This window comes from Triturus cristatus, chromosome 6, assembly GCF_964204655.1.
Source record: "Triturus cristatus chromosome 6, aTriCri1.1, whole genome shotgun sequence".
Lineage (NCBI taxonomy): Eukaryota > Metazoa > Chordata > Amphibia > Caudata > Salamandridae > Triturus > Triturus cristatus.
Genome location: NC_140589.1, coordinates 1,182,830,106 through 1,182,847,612, shown reverse-complemented (window position 1 = coordinate 1,182,847,612; position 17,507 = coordinate 1,182,830,106).

Genomic DNA, 17,507 nt, shown 5'->3' with positions numbered 1-17,507 from the left:
CACTTAAGAGTATATGGTCAGGCTGCACCACAAACAGCATGAGAGGAGGTACTACGAACACTGCAGAGGGGCTCTCCTCATGCAGGGGCACCCTCTCACATAAAAGCCAAGCACTCTGCCTTCAGGATTGTTAAGGCCTGCCACAGGAGTGACTTATAGGTTGTATATGTGTGTGGAATGGTAGTGATATAGGTAGCCTATACCACAGTAAGGGGTGCAAGCACCACCTTACCCAGGCTGCAGTAGCAGACCTGTGGTGTCATTTTGGAGTGCTTCCCAGGGGTGGCATAATACATGCTTCAGCCCCTGGTAGGCCTCTGAGGTACCTATGCCCTAGGTACATAGTATACCATATACTAGGGGCTTATAAGGCACTTCAGAATCCAATTAGAAATGTACCTAATGTACATGGAAACCCTTTTAGAGAGGAAGCAGCTAGGCTAGGGTCCTGATTAGCAGGGCCACAGCCAGACTAAGGTCGAAAAACAGTGAAACACCAGCAAAAAGTGGGGGTACCAATGTGAAGCAGATCCTACTCGCCTACACTCACATGCTTCTTTCTGCACCCCTCTTGCCTCTTTCTGCACCCCTCTTCTCGCTTTCTGCACTTGTCTTCCCTCTTTCTGCACCCCAGTTCCTTCTTTCTGCACCTTTCCTGCCTGCTTCTGCACCTCTCTTGCCTCTTTCTGTACCTCTGTTGCTTCTGAAGAAATAAACACCTTCTTAGGGGTTCACTGATACACCTGGTCCTTTTAAACCAACAAAGAAGAGATTGGCACAGAAGCTGTAATATAAAAACAATGCATTTATTAACCTCAGATGAGTGAGATTGCGTCACACAGTACCCTCAGGCAAATGTAGGCGGCATTCCAAGGAGTACAGAGAACAGGGGCCTTATATACCCACACAGGGGCTCAAAAGAAGGTGGTACAAGTACGCATGAGAAGAGTTACACACATAGATGGTCATACAGAAAATGCACAGTCAACAAGTAGGAAGAGTAATGAGTTGCTGACATCAGTTAGAACAGCCTGACAGTTCTATACTAGGAGCAGGTGCATTCTGGCAACTACAGGCCCCTGTGCAAGGCTCTGGAGGAGGGAGAACAACAGTCAAAATAATTAGGGGGATGCCCAAATGACCCTCCTATATCTGAGCAAGGGAACATCTAAGGTATATGTACAAATGATATAGAGGGATAGATCATATTTACTTTCTGCACAAGAGTTTATTAATTACCTTGGCAAAAAATCAATTTCTTCTGGCAAAATTAAATAATTATAATGCAGGCACAAGTATCCATCGGTGAACATCCAAACACATAGTGTACCACAATACACACAATCAATACATCCAATACAAAACATTTTTTTCTATTTACACTACAACACATATATACAAACTCATGTATAAAGTAACTCAATCAAAAATCCTTTCCCCTATAAGCTTATTCCATAAAACATGTGTGCACTTAACATTGCCTAGTGCTACATCAGAGGGTAGTCCTATCAGCAATACAAAGATATAAGTATTTCATCTGAATTTGTAATGCCAATGCAACTCATGTATTTATTCCACAACACGGTGGACTCCTCCTTTATCAAAGTGTTGACGCGTTCGTGTTTCAGCCTCCACTTTCTTTATGGCTTCCTCAGGACGGGGATATAATCTGTGGGTTCTAATGAAACAACCTGGTCTCGTAATTTACATAGCCGGGTGGCTTATAATCCGGTCCCACTCATCAGTATGGAACTCCTCAAAACTAGGCAATGTTAAGTGCACACATGTTTTATGGAATAAGCTTATAGGGGAAAGGATTTTTGATTGAGTTACTTTATACATGAGTTTGTATATATGTGTTGTAGTGTAAATAGAAAAAATTGTTTTGTATTGGATGTATTGATTGTGTGTATTGTGGTACACTATGTGTTTGGATGTCCACCGCTGGAGGATGGAGAAAGCACATGGCTAACTAAAATGCACAAGCAATTGGAATTTCGAGCCTTTGACGTGATTGAGGAACTGTGAATAAAAACTGGAGATTAAAAAGGATGAACTTTGGAATACTTTTGGTTTAAGTGTATAATATTGAACACTAGTGTATCAGGCTGTGCAACCTTTTGTTACCTGCAAACAACGGGTCGACACTTTTTGAGAAATAACTAAAATGGCTGCCAGGAACAAAATGGCTTTCAGCTCATGCTAACAGATTCCTGCAATCTTTAACAGATGGTCCTCTTAGCATGAGCTAAAGACATCCCTATGATCTGGAAGGAACATAAAAAATATTTTGCACATTTATTTTCATAAATTCATCAATATCCTAATATATTGCTAGGTGGGCATTTCTCATTCTAAATATTGTTAAGCGGGCATATAAAAGGTATAAGCAGGAGTACATAGGGCACAGATCATTGGGTCATACAAATAGCAGGAGAGAGTAATGACTATTATCACAAACAGAACTACCAATATTTTTCAACCCTAAGCAGAAAGCAAATCCTAGAACCATCTAGTCGAATTCAATGTAAAAAACATTTTCAATAGACTTTTCCAGTGTTCTTTTTATGAGGGCTAGAGTATCAATCATTATAGTCAAGGAAAGGGTAAAGTAACATTTGTCAACTGCTCAGATGGACTTTTCTCTCGCAGAATAAACATTATTCCTAATGCAAATATTAAAGCAGTCAGACATATTATTACAACAACAATCCTGGCTCCAGGGGACCAGGAGGACCGCACAGGGACATGAGAATTAGGACGAGGAGCTGCAAAGGGCTGCTCCTCCTCAAAAATGGGACGACCAAAGGGGTACATTATTAACAAAAAACAAGAAGTCCATGGGAAATTGAAGCCACTGTACAACCAACCAGAGGGGAGTCTTCTCCCTGTGTTCGTTTGAGCCTCACAGGCAGGCTCTTGTTGTTCCCACGGTGGAGCTGCACAACTCGCAACTCAGGAATCACGGCCCAGTTTCAAGGGAAAAGTTTCTTCTTTCAGGATAGGGCAATCACCTTCCGGGGCAAATGCCCTCAGCGATCCCGTCCAGTGTCTCAGGCAGTACACCAGTTTTCTTCACTTCAATCTAACAGGCGCCAAAGGCACAGCACCTGTACCCTGAACTCAAGTCCTTGCCTAACTCCTGTTTTGCTCTGCTGGCACACTGCTCTTTCGTTGGGGCCACAGATTGTATCCAGTGTGCCCAGGTATCTCTTGATCAATAAACAAATGTGCAGACTTTACAGCCAGCATTCAGGGGCGTGATGCTGAAGTGCCTGATGCAACCCTTATTTCAAAGGGGGTCACCTCAAGCAAAAACCTCCTTGCCGTTCTGGTCAGTCTGTGACTCTCAGCTGGGCATCAAAAACTTGATCCACGATTTCTCCTTTCTGATTTGTGACCCCGTCTTTCACCCAAGACAGTGGCAGGGGGTACACACTTCACATCCCAGTGCTTCCGGCATTCTACCTTCACTGAGGTCCTAGTTGCCAGCAATGCCTGTGCTGGTTACCATCACCTTGGCTTCAAGCTGGACTGGTGCTGACTCCCCAGGCTGGATCTGATGTCCGGACCCCTCTGGCAATGGTTGTAAGGCAGCAAAAATCTATTGGTGGACAGAACTAAAGGTCTTTAGACAAGGCACAGAAATAATCTATCAACAGAGACGATATTCTCAAAATTCTTCCTAGTCTTGGGACGCCCCATATATTAGCAAGGCACCCAAGAACCATTTCATCTATCTGAGAGTAAAAAACCCTGGACCTATTACTCTATTTGAAGCAGCTATGGAAGTCTGTGTTCATTTACTAAATTCTGAGGAAAAGAGAAAAACAATACAGACATACTCTAAATCCTTACATCTGTTTATTCCTATATTATTCATCTGAAGACCCTCAAGAAAAAAGGAAATGTTCTACACTTTTACTCATAGACTTTACATTACTTGTCCAGGACTGCAGACACTTATAACATGATTTCTCTTAATAAAAGCACCTACATTGTACGCTTAGGACCATGCTCTCATGTTATAGATGCAGCAGGAAAATCTAAAACTGCTAATTTTACAGGGATTCTTATTACATAAAGAACTAAAAACTTCAACATAGTGGGTACATAAATTTCTCCAGCAGAACATGTTGTGACAAATAAACTCCTATAAAACAATATTTTCTTCAAAAAATGTTTGCTAAGGATCACATGGGCGTCTTTCCTGCATTCTACTTTTCACGACCCAAACTATGCAACATCAGTTCTAATAAGGACTGTCAATTTATTTACACAGACTAGCTAATAATAATGGTGTTATCACCTGAGAATTTTAGAACAAAAACTACCCACATTTAGTTCCCCTTAAAGATCAAATAAGGGAACAGCAACCTGGACTACTCATCCTTTCATAATTTCATCAGACATGATGGGCAGTAACATAGCATATTTATTTTTTCATTTTATTAATGCTAACAATTTGTAAAACGGTATTACCGAATAGCCAATTAAATGTCTCATGGCTGTTTCACAGATAGCTTAGACAGGCTCAAGAGAAAAAGGGAGAGAAAACATACATTTGCCTACCCTTAATTTATAGAGGAGCTAGCCTCCTTCCCCCATTTCGACAATAGGAAAACCTGAAACAGGTTTTACTTCTGTCAACACTATCCACGTCTATCTGTGGCAGCTGGGCATAAATACACTTGTAGGAGGTAAATAGCACATGTAGCTAGCTAGAAAACATTAATAACCAACCATAATTCCTTTAGCAAGTATACTAGTTGTAACATGAGGGCACATGAATTCAAACTAAATCCCATTGCTTCCTTAACTCAGCCCTAAAAGCATTAGTGCTATATACATCGCAGAGCCATTCTCTTAATCAGAGTTCACATATACCATTATATTTCCCTCTGTTCATATGAGTGCACAAAAACTTGCTTTTGCCAAAAAAAAGTAAGCAAAACTTCTCTTTCTCTCCCTGCATTGCCATCTCGTCTTTCAAAAAGTTTCAGAGGTCGAAGTGTCAAAGCAAACCTTGCTCTGAGCCCTGCTAGGCTTCTAAATGTAGAACTCTACCTTTAACCCTTTAGCAGTTGTCCTATTTTGTGTGCAAGGCTTTCCATGCGGCTTTCCCAATTCAAAGTGACCCTGGAGACTGATGGCTTAAAAGCAGTCCTATTCCATTCCTGTTTACCAGTAATTTATAGGTAAGAGAATAACTTCTGCTGGGTTTTTATATTTATTTATATTTGTAAGCAGTGTGCTGTGTGCTTTTCTAGCAGTATAGAGGTCAGCTATTTGTCTTACTTAAATGTGTGCATTTACTGAAGCCTAAAAACAGTTTGAAAGCGGCTCTGAGTTACAGAACTGCTTTTAAATAGTGAATGTTGCCCAATTTCGACTTTGGTGTTGGGGGCACTTACAAAAATGAATATCCTACAATTTTTTGGCATATTAGTCATCCCCAGAATGTCCTCTACATATCCCAGAGATGGGGAATCAGAAATGTATAAGGTACAGCCTTATAAAAAATAGGTTTTGTACACCTGGGTGAAGTGACATTTTCCATTTTAGTTCCCCCATTGCTGTAAAACGCTGCTTAAATTCAACTTTAATGCTAGGAGTTCACAGTATAATTATAAGGCATTATAAAGATAAAAAAACACATTTAATGCACTTATTTTTAATAACATGTTTTTTTTATTTAATCAAAATTCCTCTTTTTATTTTTTATTTTAATAACTCCAACCCTTTTGATGATTGCACATATGAAAAGCAAGCTTCATTCCTTTCCTATCATATTTAAACACATTCATTTATAACCCTAAGCACAGAAGCCTTACTTGAAACATGAAAGTCTGCGCCACTTTTTAAAGGACTGTTATTATTTAACATCAAAACCACTTATGTGCTTATGTAAAACGGCATTAAGAAAGGATATCCTTTCTTATCTTTTCTCTGTTATCCAAAATAATGACACTGTATTTCTAACTTTTAAAACAGCAGTCTGTAATGCAGGCCTTTATACCAGGTTTACACTGACTTAAAATCTAGGTAACTCAGCATTTTCCCCTCTGTAGCCTGCAGCCAGAAATAGCCATGTGCTATTGACGCAGCTGTTGCTTGTGACCACTGTTCCCTTTAACCTGCGCGGCCTCGTACCTGTTGAATCTGAGCGCGCAGTGACCTCTTTGAAGCGTGCACACCACCAGAGGCAAGTATTCATGTTAATCGCAGTGCCCTGTAGAAACATGATGGGCGCTGCGATTAACATGAATACTTGAAGAAAAGCAGACAATCTGCCCCCCTCCGCGCTCCATCATGAAATGTCATGCAGCAAGCCTAAAAGCACAACATATACTTTCACAATCCTTAACATATATTAGTGATTGTGAAAGGACACGTCGTGCTGTTAAGCTTGCTGCCCGCCTTTTCTTAACAGAGCGCGGCAGTTTGTGTGCATTTTTGAACGTTTTCATGTTAAATGCAGCTCCTTGTGTAAGCATGCCGGGAGATGCAATTAACATGAAAACTTTCAAAAAGGCACGCAATTTGCCGGGCTCTATTAACAAAAGGCAGGCAGCAAGCCTAACAGCACAAGTGTGCTTTCAGAATCACAAATATGTATATGTATTAGTGATTGTGAAAGCACACGTGGGTGCAGTTGGGCTTGCTGCCTGCCTTTTCTTCACAGGGCGCAGCAGTTTGTGTGACTTTTTGAAAGTTTTTATGTTAAATGCAGCCGAGAGCGTAAGCAAGTCGGGAGCTGCAAATTAACATGAACATTCTCAAAAAGGCACACTATCTGCTGCACTCTATTAACAAAAGGCACGCAGCGCAACGTGTGCTTTCACAATCCCTAATCTATATTAGGGATTGTGAAGTGCTGTTAGGCTTGCTGTGGGCCTTTTGTTGATAGATAAGGCGACCAGAATTTTAAAGCCAAAACTGGGACATTTCACTCAAACAGAAAATGGACTACACATAGCTGCCAAGGTTTCAGATTGCTATGTGTGACATTTTCAAAATGTTAGTGCAATCAGGGCACAAGTCTGAATAAAAAGAAGTGGGGGGGACTAACCTAGTTAGGCAGTATGCAAGTGACATCAAGGCGCACAACCTCACGGCGCACGACATCACATATGGCATCACAGGAATTTCATAGAAAGTGGCATCACAAGCCACGACTTTACAGGAAGTGACATCGGATTTAAAGCCAAAATACTTCAGAAAGAGAACAAAACCGGTTCAATAGATATGTAATGTGGCCTACTGAATAGGTCCTTGATGAAAAACAAGACAAAACTGGAACAGAATTAGACAAGAAAAAGATCAAAAATACTCATAAGGAATTATAAGTAAAAAGATAAACCTTTCATGTTTATTTTACTTTTTTTGTAGAGGAATTCATTTTTCAATTTATACAAATATGGTTCATCATAAGAAAAACATATATGAATATAATACAAACAATCACAATGCATCAATAAATATACATTAATCAAAAAGCAAAATGAGTGCCCCACTTAGAACCTCAACTCAATCATACATACATTCAATCAAAACCACATTCATAACATCAAAACAAATTGTGGGTGAACACAAGTAATCCTTGGGTGTTCAAATGGATGACTTGATTGTATCTCATCCAAATGGAGCCAGATGGTACTTCAGAAAAGAGAAGGTCATCGAGTCAAGCGCCAACGCGCGTTTCGGTATAGGGCCCACAAGGGTATCGAATCAAGCGCCAACGCGCGTTTCGGTATAGGGCCCACAAGGATTTAAAGCCTTCACATATATGTTTAGATGGTCTATCATGTGTACGTTTGAGAGCATTGCGAGGATAATAGCAAGGTGAGCTATCGAAGAGGATATGTGACTTCTACACCTCGCAATCCCCCAGTTTTATATTACACATCCTGTACATTATTTACAAACTTATATAAATTATTGTAGATGTAATATGAACGTGTTGATGTAAAGCACTTTGACACCCTGCATTGGAATGAGTAGGGCTATATAAGAAAAAATAGTGGCACTAAAATTATTTCAGGGGAAGTAAGCTCTATATAAATGCAGTTTGCTTTGTGTAAATACTGGGAAAGACCAACACATCTGATATTCTTACAGTGCATGCATAACTCCTAACCAGGGACTGAACGGAGTGAAAAGCTGCCTCTCTTAAGTAAGTGTGAAGAGCTAACAAGGTTTGAGCCTTTATTTCCCCCCTGCTTCATTTACATCAGGTGTGAGGCTTCTGGCTGCTCCTAGCCAAGAGACTCGAACAAAAGGAGGCCTGATGACCCCTCAAATTCCCTTTGGTTTGGGCCCAGCAGGAGTCTTAAATAAGAAAGCCCTGTCCCCACCTGAACTTTGTTGCTTGTTGCAGATGGAAAGCAGACAACGTGCAGGCGACGCTGAAAGTGTCCCAGTGTTTGAAATTACACTAAGACGAGTTCAGCACATTATTCAGCTGTGCCCAAATTCTTGGCAGGGTGAACGGCATTCACCCTGCGAAAAAAGTGGGTGGACACCATCCACCCACGTGTACCCCCGACTCGTGCCCGGAGTGCAATTATGAGTGACATTTCAACGGCTTTGAGTGACACTTTCTTGAGAGCAAATTCAGCCTTATTCTACCTAGTAAATTAGAATCCCATTCCCAATATGAACAAACCTGCCCCATACAGTGCATTCAAACACCACACAGCCATTAGAACTAACTCCATTCATATCCACCAGAACCAACCTGCTCTTTCGCAGTCCATCTTAACCACATTCACATCCGCAGTGTTCAGCTCACCTGTGCCAAGCAAGATTTGGGCCAGGTTGAGATGGGGTTAGGGGTCATTGGTGTTGCTTTGCTGATTATTGCAGGAGAGAGGCCGGGCCTACCCTTTCAGGACTGGCCTCAGATTGTACGGTGCTTCGTTATGGGTATTTGACAAAAGTGATAGTAAGGGATACATTGTTACATTAAAAGACTTTTAATGGAGAATATGCTTTTGAATACTGTATCCTTTTTTGTTTGTTGTAAATTGCAAACCTGTCTTAAGACCCTTCATGTGGTGCTGTATGTGTAGAAATACACTGTCTTTTCACTTTATTAAGCAAATGTTTGAGTGATATTTGCACTGATATTTGTCCCTGCACCCACACAAGCGGCTAGGTTCTTGGCGCACATAGCCTTGGCTGCAGCGCACAGGAGAAAAATATTAGAGGGAACATTGCTTGTGACCAGCAGGCGTCGAATTCTCATGCCTTTCAAGCCAGCACAAATCTATCGTTCTGTAATGTGTGTTTAGTTTAACATCAACCAACTAACTCAGATAATGTGAATGCCTTTTAATATCTAATACAATGTATCTAAGGAAAAGGCTGTAACATGTTTGTATTTTAGTCATAATTATTACAAAGTACACAATTTCGTTTTTGAGGTCTTTTTTATTCCTATTGTATGTGAATTCTAATTTTATCTTTAGCATTGTGGCAATTTGCACACATGTATAGTGTCTTACTCTGTCAATTTTAATGATAGCATGCAGCTATTTAGCATATATTACATAATTCATTGCTGGATTATTTTAAAATATATTTTATTCTAATGATGATTTGCATAACAGAATGATGACAAAAAAAACACACTGAGCTCATTCCAGACATTTTCAGAAGGGGGTCATACACTCAGAACACACAATAGAGTGCGCTTAAGGCTAGCCATTCTTACACAAAGAGTGCAATCGCTACTCACTCATACAAGTACCACCGGTATCAAACCTACAAACCACATAGACATTCAAACACACAATTAACCCACAAATCAACACTTGAGACAGAAACAAAAGACAGCCCACAGATTGTACTGAAACCAAACCATTTGTAAATATTAATTGTAAGTCATATTTACAAGAAAAGCTCTCAAAAGTAGTTCAAAAGACTGCACAAAAAAAACAGCGCAAAAGACTGTTCCATGTTCAAGAAGCCAAAATACACTAAATTTGCTAGCTTTGGCTGGCAGAACACTCAAAAAGCGCTCTGCATATCACCACTTATGAATGTTACCAAGTGCATAGACCCGGATCCTTTTTTATGTACATATTTAGTTCCTTGGGGTACTAGTCACCAGGGAAGAAATTCGTTTTTATACCTAAACCTATTTAGGTATCCCCTCTAGGGGAGCCCCGGCTGATTCCATTCTAGATTCACATTGGTACCTCTAAGAAAGCAGCACATTCTACGATGTGTGTTAAGAACAGGCATGCCAAGAATATTGTAGCATATACAATATTATACGCAAAGTAGCACTTAAGTTACGGTGTGCCGTTCAAGTTTTATAAAAAGTAGAGAAAAGTCTCCTCATTACCTGCCTACACAAATTGCAATTCATATATTTCCAAATTCCAAATATTGGCCAATTTTCATATAATTCCAAAAAGCGTTGCAATAAATGACCTTACCAAGCACAAAATCTCCAACCTCTCAGTGCCAAGTTCTGAGTGACCTAACGGTCGTTTTAGAATACTCACACCAACAATGTTCTCAGTCAGGAGCGGTAAACACTTGGAGGAGTCAAATTAGGAAGACCAGAAATATACTGGGCTGCAGAGACAGATAATATCCGTGCGCAGGGTACCTCCTTAGTAGATTCCTGTCCAGTCCTCCTCAGTAGATTCCTGTATCCCATCAAGACCACTCTCTTGGATAGCCACTTCTCTGATGAGGTCCACGTTTTGGGAGCCATTTGAAGAAATAAAAACCCTCAAAGGGGTTCACTGATACACCTGGTCCTTTTAAAACAACAAAGAAGAGATTGGCACCGAAGCAGTAATATAAAAAGAATGCATTTATTAACTTCAGATGAGGGAGATTGAGTCACAGAGTACCCTCAGGCAACTGTAGGAGGCATTCTAAGGAGTACAGAGAACAGGGGCCTTATATACACCCACACAGGGGCTCAAAAGAAGGCAGCCTGACAGTTCTATACTAGGAGCAGGTGCATTCTGGCAGCTACAGGTCCCTCTGAGCACGTGCAAGGCTCTGGAAGAGGGCGAAAGCACTTGGCTAACTAAAATGGCTGCCAGGAACAAAATGGCTTTCAGCTCATACTAACAGATTCCTGAAATCTTTAACACTTCTTTCTGCAGTTCTCTTGCTCTTACTGCACCCTTCATGCCTATTTCAGCACCTTTGTTGCATCTTTCTGCAATTCTATTACTTCTTTCTGCACCCCTCCTGCCTGTTTCTGTACTTGTCTTGTCTCTTGACGCACCTCTCCTACCTTTTTCTGCACCCTCTTACCTCTTTTTGTACCTCTGTTGGTTCTTTTTGCAGTGCTCTTGCTTATTTCTGCACCTTCCTTGCCTCTTTCTGCACTTCTCTTGCTTCTTTCTATACCTCTGTTGCTTCTTTAAGCAATTTTCTTGCCTCTTTCTGCACTGCTCATCCTTCTTTCTGCACCCCTCCTACCTCTTTCTGTACTTGCCTTGCCTCTTTGTGCACCTCTCCTACATTTTTCTGCACCCCTGTTGCATCTTTTTGTACCTCTGTTGGTTCTTTGTCCACTACTCTTGCTTCTTTCTGTACCTTACTTACCTCTTTCTGCTTTTCTCTTGCTTCTTTCTATACCTGTGTTGCTTCTTTCAGCAATTCTCTTGCCTCTTTCTGCACTCCTATTCCTTCTTTCTGTACCCCACCTGCCTCTTTATGTACCTTTCTTGCCTCTTTGTGCACCTCTTCTACCTCTTTCTGCACCCCTCTTGACCCATTTTGCACCTCTATTGGTTCTTTCTGCCCTGCTCTTGCTTCTTTATGTACCTCACATGCCACTTTCTGCACTTTTCTTGCTTCTTTCTACACCTCTGTTGCTTCTTTTAGAAATGTTCTTGCCTCTTTCTGTACTTTTCCTCCTTCTTTCTGCACCCCTCTTGCCTCTTTCTGTACCACTCTAGCCTCTTTGTGCCCCTCTCCTACCTCTTTCTACACCCTCTTGCCTCTTTCTGCACCTATATTGGTTTTTTTCTGCACTGCTCTTGCTTATTTCTGCACCTCTTTTGCAAATTTCTGCATCCATCTTGCCTCTTTCTGTACCCCTCTTCCCTCTTTCTGCACCTCTCTTACCTCTGTCTGCACACATGTTCCCTCTTTCTGAATCCCTTTTCCCTGTTGCTGCATAATCTCTTGCCTCTTTTTGTAGTTCTCTGGCCTCCATCTGCACATCACTAGCCCCTTTCTGCACTTCTATTGCCACTTTCTGCACCCCTCTTGATTCTTTTTACACCCCTCTTGTCTCCTTCTGCACTTTTCTTCCCTGTTTCTGCACTTCTCTTGCTTCTTTCTGTACCTCTTTTGCTTCTTTCTGCATCCTTCTTCCCTTTTTTACATCCCTCTTGTCTCTTTCTGCTATTCTCTTGCCATTTTCTGCACCTCTCTTGCCTCTTTTTAGACCTCACTTGCCTCTTTCTGCACTTCTCTTGCTTCTTTCTGCACCTCTCTTGCTTCTTTATGCACCCTTCTTCCCTTTTTATATCCCTCTTGTCTCCTTCTGCTATTCTCTTGCCATTTTCTGCACCTCTCTTGCCTCTTTCTGCACTTCTCTTGCTTCTTTCCACACCTCTATTGCTTCTTTCAGCAATTCATTTGCCTCTTTCTGCACTTCTCTTGCTTGTTTCTGTACCTCTCTTGCATCTTTCTGCACCTCTGTTGCCTCTTTCTGCACCTCACCTGCTTCTTTCTGGACCTCTGTTGCCTCTTTTTGCAAACCTCTTTTCGCTTTATGCACGTCTCTCGCATCTTTCTGCACCCCTGTTCTCTCTTTCTGCACCCCTACTGCCTCTTTCTGTACTTGTCTTGCCTCTTTGTGCACCTCCCCTACATTTTTCTGCACTCCTCTTGCCTCTTTTTGTACCTCTGTTGGTTCTTTTTCCACTACTCTTGCTTCTTTCTGCACCGTACTTGAATATTTTTGCACTTCTCTTGCTTCTTTCTATACCTCTGTTGCTTCTTTCTGCAGTTTTCGTGCCTCTTTCTGCACTTCTCTTCCATCTTTCTGTACCCCTCCTGCCTCTTTCTGCACCTTAATTGCCACTTTGTGCACATCTCCTTTCTCTTTCTGCACCCCTCTTGACCCATTTTGCACCTCTGTTGATTCTTTCTGCACTGCTCTTGCTTCTTTGTGCACCTCACTTGCCACTTTCTGTACTTTTCTTGCTTCTTTCTACACCTCTGTTGCTTCTTTTAGAAATTCTCTTGCCTCTTTCTACACTTCTCTTCTTTCTTTCTGCACCCCTCTTGCCTCTTTCTGTACCACTCTTGCTTCTTTGTGCCCCTCTCCTACATCTTTCTGCACCCTAGTGCCTCTTTCTGCCCTATATTGTTTTTTTCTGCAGTGCTCTTGCTTCTTTCTGCACCTCTTTTACAAATTTCTGCATCCCTCTTGCCTCTTTCTGTACCTCTCTTCCCTCTTTCTGCACCCTTCTTCCCTTTTTTACATCCCTTTTGCCTCTTTCTGCTGTTCTCTTGCCTTTTTCTGCACCTCACTTGCCTCTTTCTGCACTTCTCTTGCTTCTTTCCACACCTCTATTGCTTCTTTCAGCAATTCATTTGCCTCTTTCTGCACTTCTCTTGCTTGTTTCTGTATCTTTCTTGCCTCTTTCTGCACCCCTGTTGCCTCTTTCTGTACCTCACCTGTTTCTTTCTACACCTCTGTTGCCTCTTTTTGACCCCTCTTTTCACTTTATGCACTTCCTTCACATCTTTCTGCACCCCTGTTCTCTCTTTCTGTACCTTTCCTGCATTTTTCTGTACCTCTCTTGCCTCTTTCTGTACATATGTAGCTTCTTTCTGCACTTCTCTTGCTCTTTCTGCACCCTTCGTGCCTCTTTCAGCAACACTGTTGCTTCTTTATTCACTTTTCTTCCTTCTTTCTGCACCCCTCCTGCCTATTTCTGTACTTGTCTTGCTTCTTCATGTACCTCTCCTACCTCTTTCTGTACCCCTCTTGCCTCTTTCTGCACCTCTGTTGGTTCTTTCTGCACTGTTCTTGCTTCCCTCTGCATCCCTCTTGCCGCTTTCTGTGTTTCTCTTGAATCGTTCTGCACCTTTCTTCCTCTTTCTGCACCTCACTTCCTTTTTTCCGATCTTCATTTGCCTCTTTCTGCACTTCTCTTGCCCTTTTCTGCACCTCAGTTGCCTCTTTGTGCACCTTTGTTACTTTTTTCTGCAGATCTCTTACCTCTTTCTACACCTGTCTTGCCTCTTTCTGTACCTCTCTTGCCTCTTTCTGTACCTCACTTGCCTCTTACTGCAGTTTTCTTGCCTCTTTGTGCATCTCTCTTCCCTGTTTCTGCACTTCCCTTGTCTATTTCTGTACCTCTCTTGCCTATTTCTGCACTTCTCTTGCCTCTTCTGCACCTCTCGAGCCTCTTTCTGTACCTCTCTTGCCTCTTTCTGAACCTCAAGTGCCTTTTTCTGTACTTCTCTTGCCTCTTTCAACACTAATCTTGCCTCTTTCTATACCACTCTTGCTTCTTTCTGCACCTCACTTGCCAATTTCTGCTCTTCTCTTGCCTCTTTCAGACTCTCACTCTCTTCTTTTTGCACTTTTATTGCCTCTTTCTGCACCTCACTTGCTTCTTTCTGCATCTCTCTTGCCTCTTTATGCACCTCTATTGCCTCTTCCTGCAACTCTGTTGCTTCTTTTTGCACTGCTCTTGCTTCTTTCTGCAAATTTCTGCATCCCTCTTGCCTCTTTCGGTGCCCCTCTCCCCTCTTTCTGCACCCCCTTGTAGAAGAGTAGAATCTGCTTCACATGTTTACCCCCACTTTTTGCTGGTGTTTAACGGTTTTTCGACTCTAGTCTGGCTGGGACCCTGCTATTCAGGGCCCCAGCCTAGCTGCTTCCTCTCTAAATTGATTGCATGTACTTTAGGTACACTCCAGATTGGAGTCTAGGGGTACCCTTGTGAGTCCCTAGTTTATGGTATACTATGTACCCAGGGCATAGGTACCCCAGAGGCCTACCAGGGGCTGAAGCATGTATTGTGCCACCTCTGGAAAGCCCTCCAAAATGACACCACATGTCTGCTTCTGAAGCCTGGGTAAGGTGGTGCATGCACCCCTTACTGAGATATAGGTTCAATATACCTCACCTATCACTGCACATAGTAGCCTATCAGTCACCCCTATGGGAGGCCTTATCAATCCTGAGGGCAGGGTGCTTGGTTATATGTGTGAGGGTGCCCAGGCATGAGCTGAGTCCCTCTTTGGAATCTCTTCTCCGGGGTTGTCAGTGGTGCAGCCTGACCATATACTCTTAAGTGCATTATATCTAAAACGGATAATGCTAACTTTGGACTGGCTGCACAGAAACATGTTGTGTTTGGTGTCAAACACCTTGGAATCAGTTCTTGATGTGAGGATATGATCCCACTCTTCTAGAGGGAGAGATGTGGCAGTATTGGTATACCCAGTAGAAATCTGATAGAGCCCTGGCATCACAAAATGGATGCTGCAACCACAGACACGGGTCTGGCCTCCTGCTGCTGACCGAAACTCTGGCAGGGGAAGCCTGGACAATAGGTTTCCTGTCACAAGAAGGCGTAAACCCCTCCCAGACAGGATGATGTGTATTGGGGCTGGGTGGGAGCACTCTCTGAGTGCGTTGAAGTCCTGCACTGGGGGCCCATTTGGTGTCCCTGTGCATATTCCAGCTCAAACCAGTTCAGGGACTTTCAGCCCCTGCTCTGGTGTGAAACTGGACAAAGGAAATGGGTGTAGCCACCCCTCTTTCCAAACCCTCCCATAGGTGGGCCCCAGAGTTAGTCCAACCCCTTCCTTAGGTATAAGTAAGGAACCTCTGTAACCAGAACTTTAGATATCCCTGGATGAAACTCTGAAGCTGATTCCTGGAACTTTGATGCTTTACTAAAGACTAGAGGACTGAAGAAATCTCCCCAGGGGTCAAGGAGTGACTCCCCTGCTTGGCAGGCAACAATGAAGCATTTTGCTGGTCTGAATTTCTGAAGCTCCCGCTGGACTCTGAAGTATTTACAGCCCAGGAAGATGATTTCCAGACATCTCAGAGGCCGACCCGAGTCCCCAGCAAAGCTGAGACCCGCAGCCCTCGTGAGTAATGTGGAACCGGAACTCCTGTTCACTGTGCACTTTTGCAAGTGCATTGACTTCTTTTTGTCTCTTGAAGTCGTGCTTGGGGTTACTTGTAGCCCCTACCTCGTGCAGAGAATCCTCTGAAGATTGTTGGCCTCGTCAACCTGAGTGACCCGTGGGCCGCCATTTTGTGTTTCCTCTTGAGGTCCCTTTGCGATCCCTGGTCTGTTAACTGGTAAGTCCCTGAGGGGGTTACTTTGAATTTCCTTGGGCTTCCCTGGTTGCTCCAGACATGCCCTGACTCCCAACCAAGTTGTGAGTCCCTCAAACCTTGCTGGTCGGCTCCGAAGCATCTTTCTCCTTTCTGTGTGGGTTGCTGTTGCCAAGGCTTGTTGTGTCCAATCCGGGCACCGATGCTGCAGCACTCGACATCCTTTGTGGCACAACTTGATTCCCGCTCCTGGTTATCCTCGGTGCCTCCTGGTCCTCGTGGCTGAAGAGACAAGCTTCATCTTCTTCACCTGAAACCACCCGACATCAGTGGGCATCCGCCTATCATCCTCCTGGTCAATGGCAAGTGTCCCAGACTCTGTCCCCTCTGCTTTAAGGTTCTTCTCGACTTCGATCCAGCCTTGGATCTCTTCGGCATCTTCCCGACAGCAGCACTTCTTTGCCAGCTCCCATTGAAATCGACGACGCGACCCGACACCATTTAACACCTATGCACCCGGCATCCCTGGGTGAGGTAACACAAGTACTCTGGTGCTCCCGTGTGTGTTGACCCTAGAACTTCCTAAGTCCCAAAGGATTTGGTCCTGACTCATTTCTAAGTGTCCCTAAACTTTTAAAATCTAACCGCGACTTTCACCATAGAAGCTACTGGGAGCTCGCGGCTGTGTTCTCACGTTGCACACAGCCCCCGTGGGTCCCCTGTGTCACTACCGTGGGTGGTTCCTTGGGGTCCCAGCGATTCTGCAGGCTCTAGGCCTTGTGTCTAGTTAAGTTGTGGTTCTTATACCACTATTTTAGTATATGGTTTGTCTCGCCCCTTGGCCCTGATGTATATTTGTGCTATTTTACTGTCATATTTGAAGTGTAACTTATGTGTTTTGACCTCTAGTCTCATAAAGAGAATAGGAGAGTGTGTTTAGAAATAAATAGATATATTTTATATATATACCTAGTGTGGTTGTCTTTCACTTAGCCACTTAGGAGATTATAGACTGGTAAAACAAGCTGCTTCACATTCCTTCAAGACTTAGCCTGAAGGCTGCTCCCCATAGCTACCACTAGGATAGCTTTCAATAAAGGTTGTCTTTAACCTATAAACAATAAGGGGGTGTTTGGACTGGTACAGGGTGCCCACTATAACTTGTGGACAGCATATACCAGGCCAACTTCTCACACCCCTT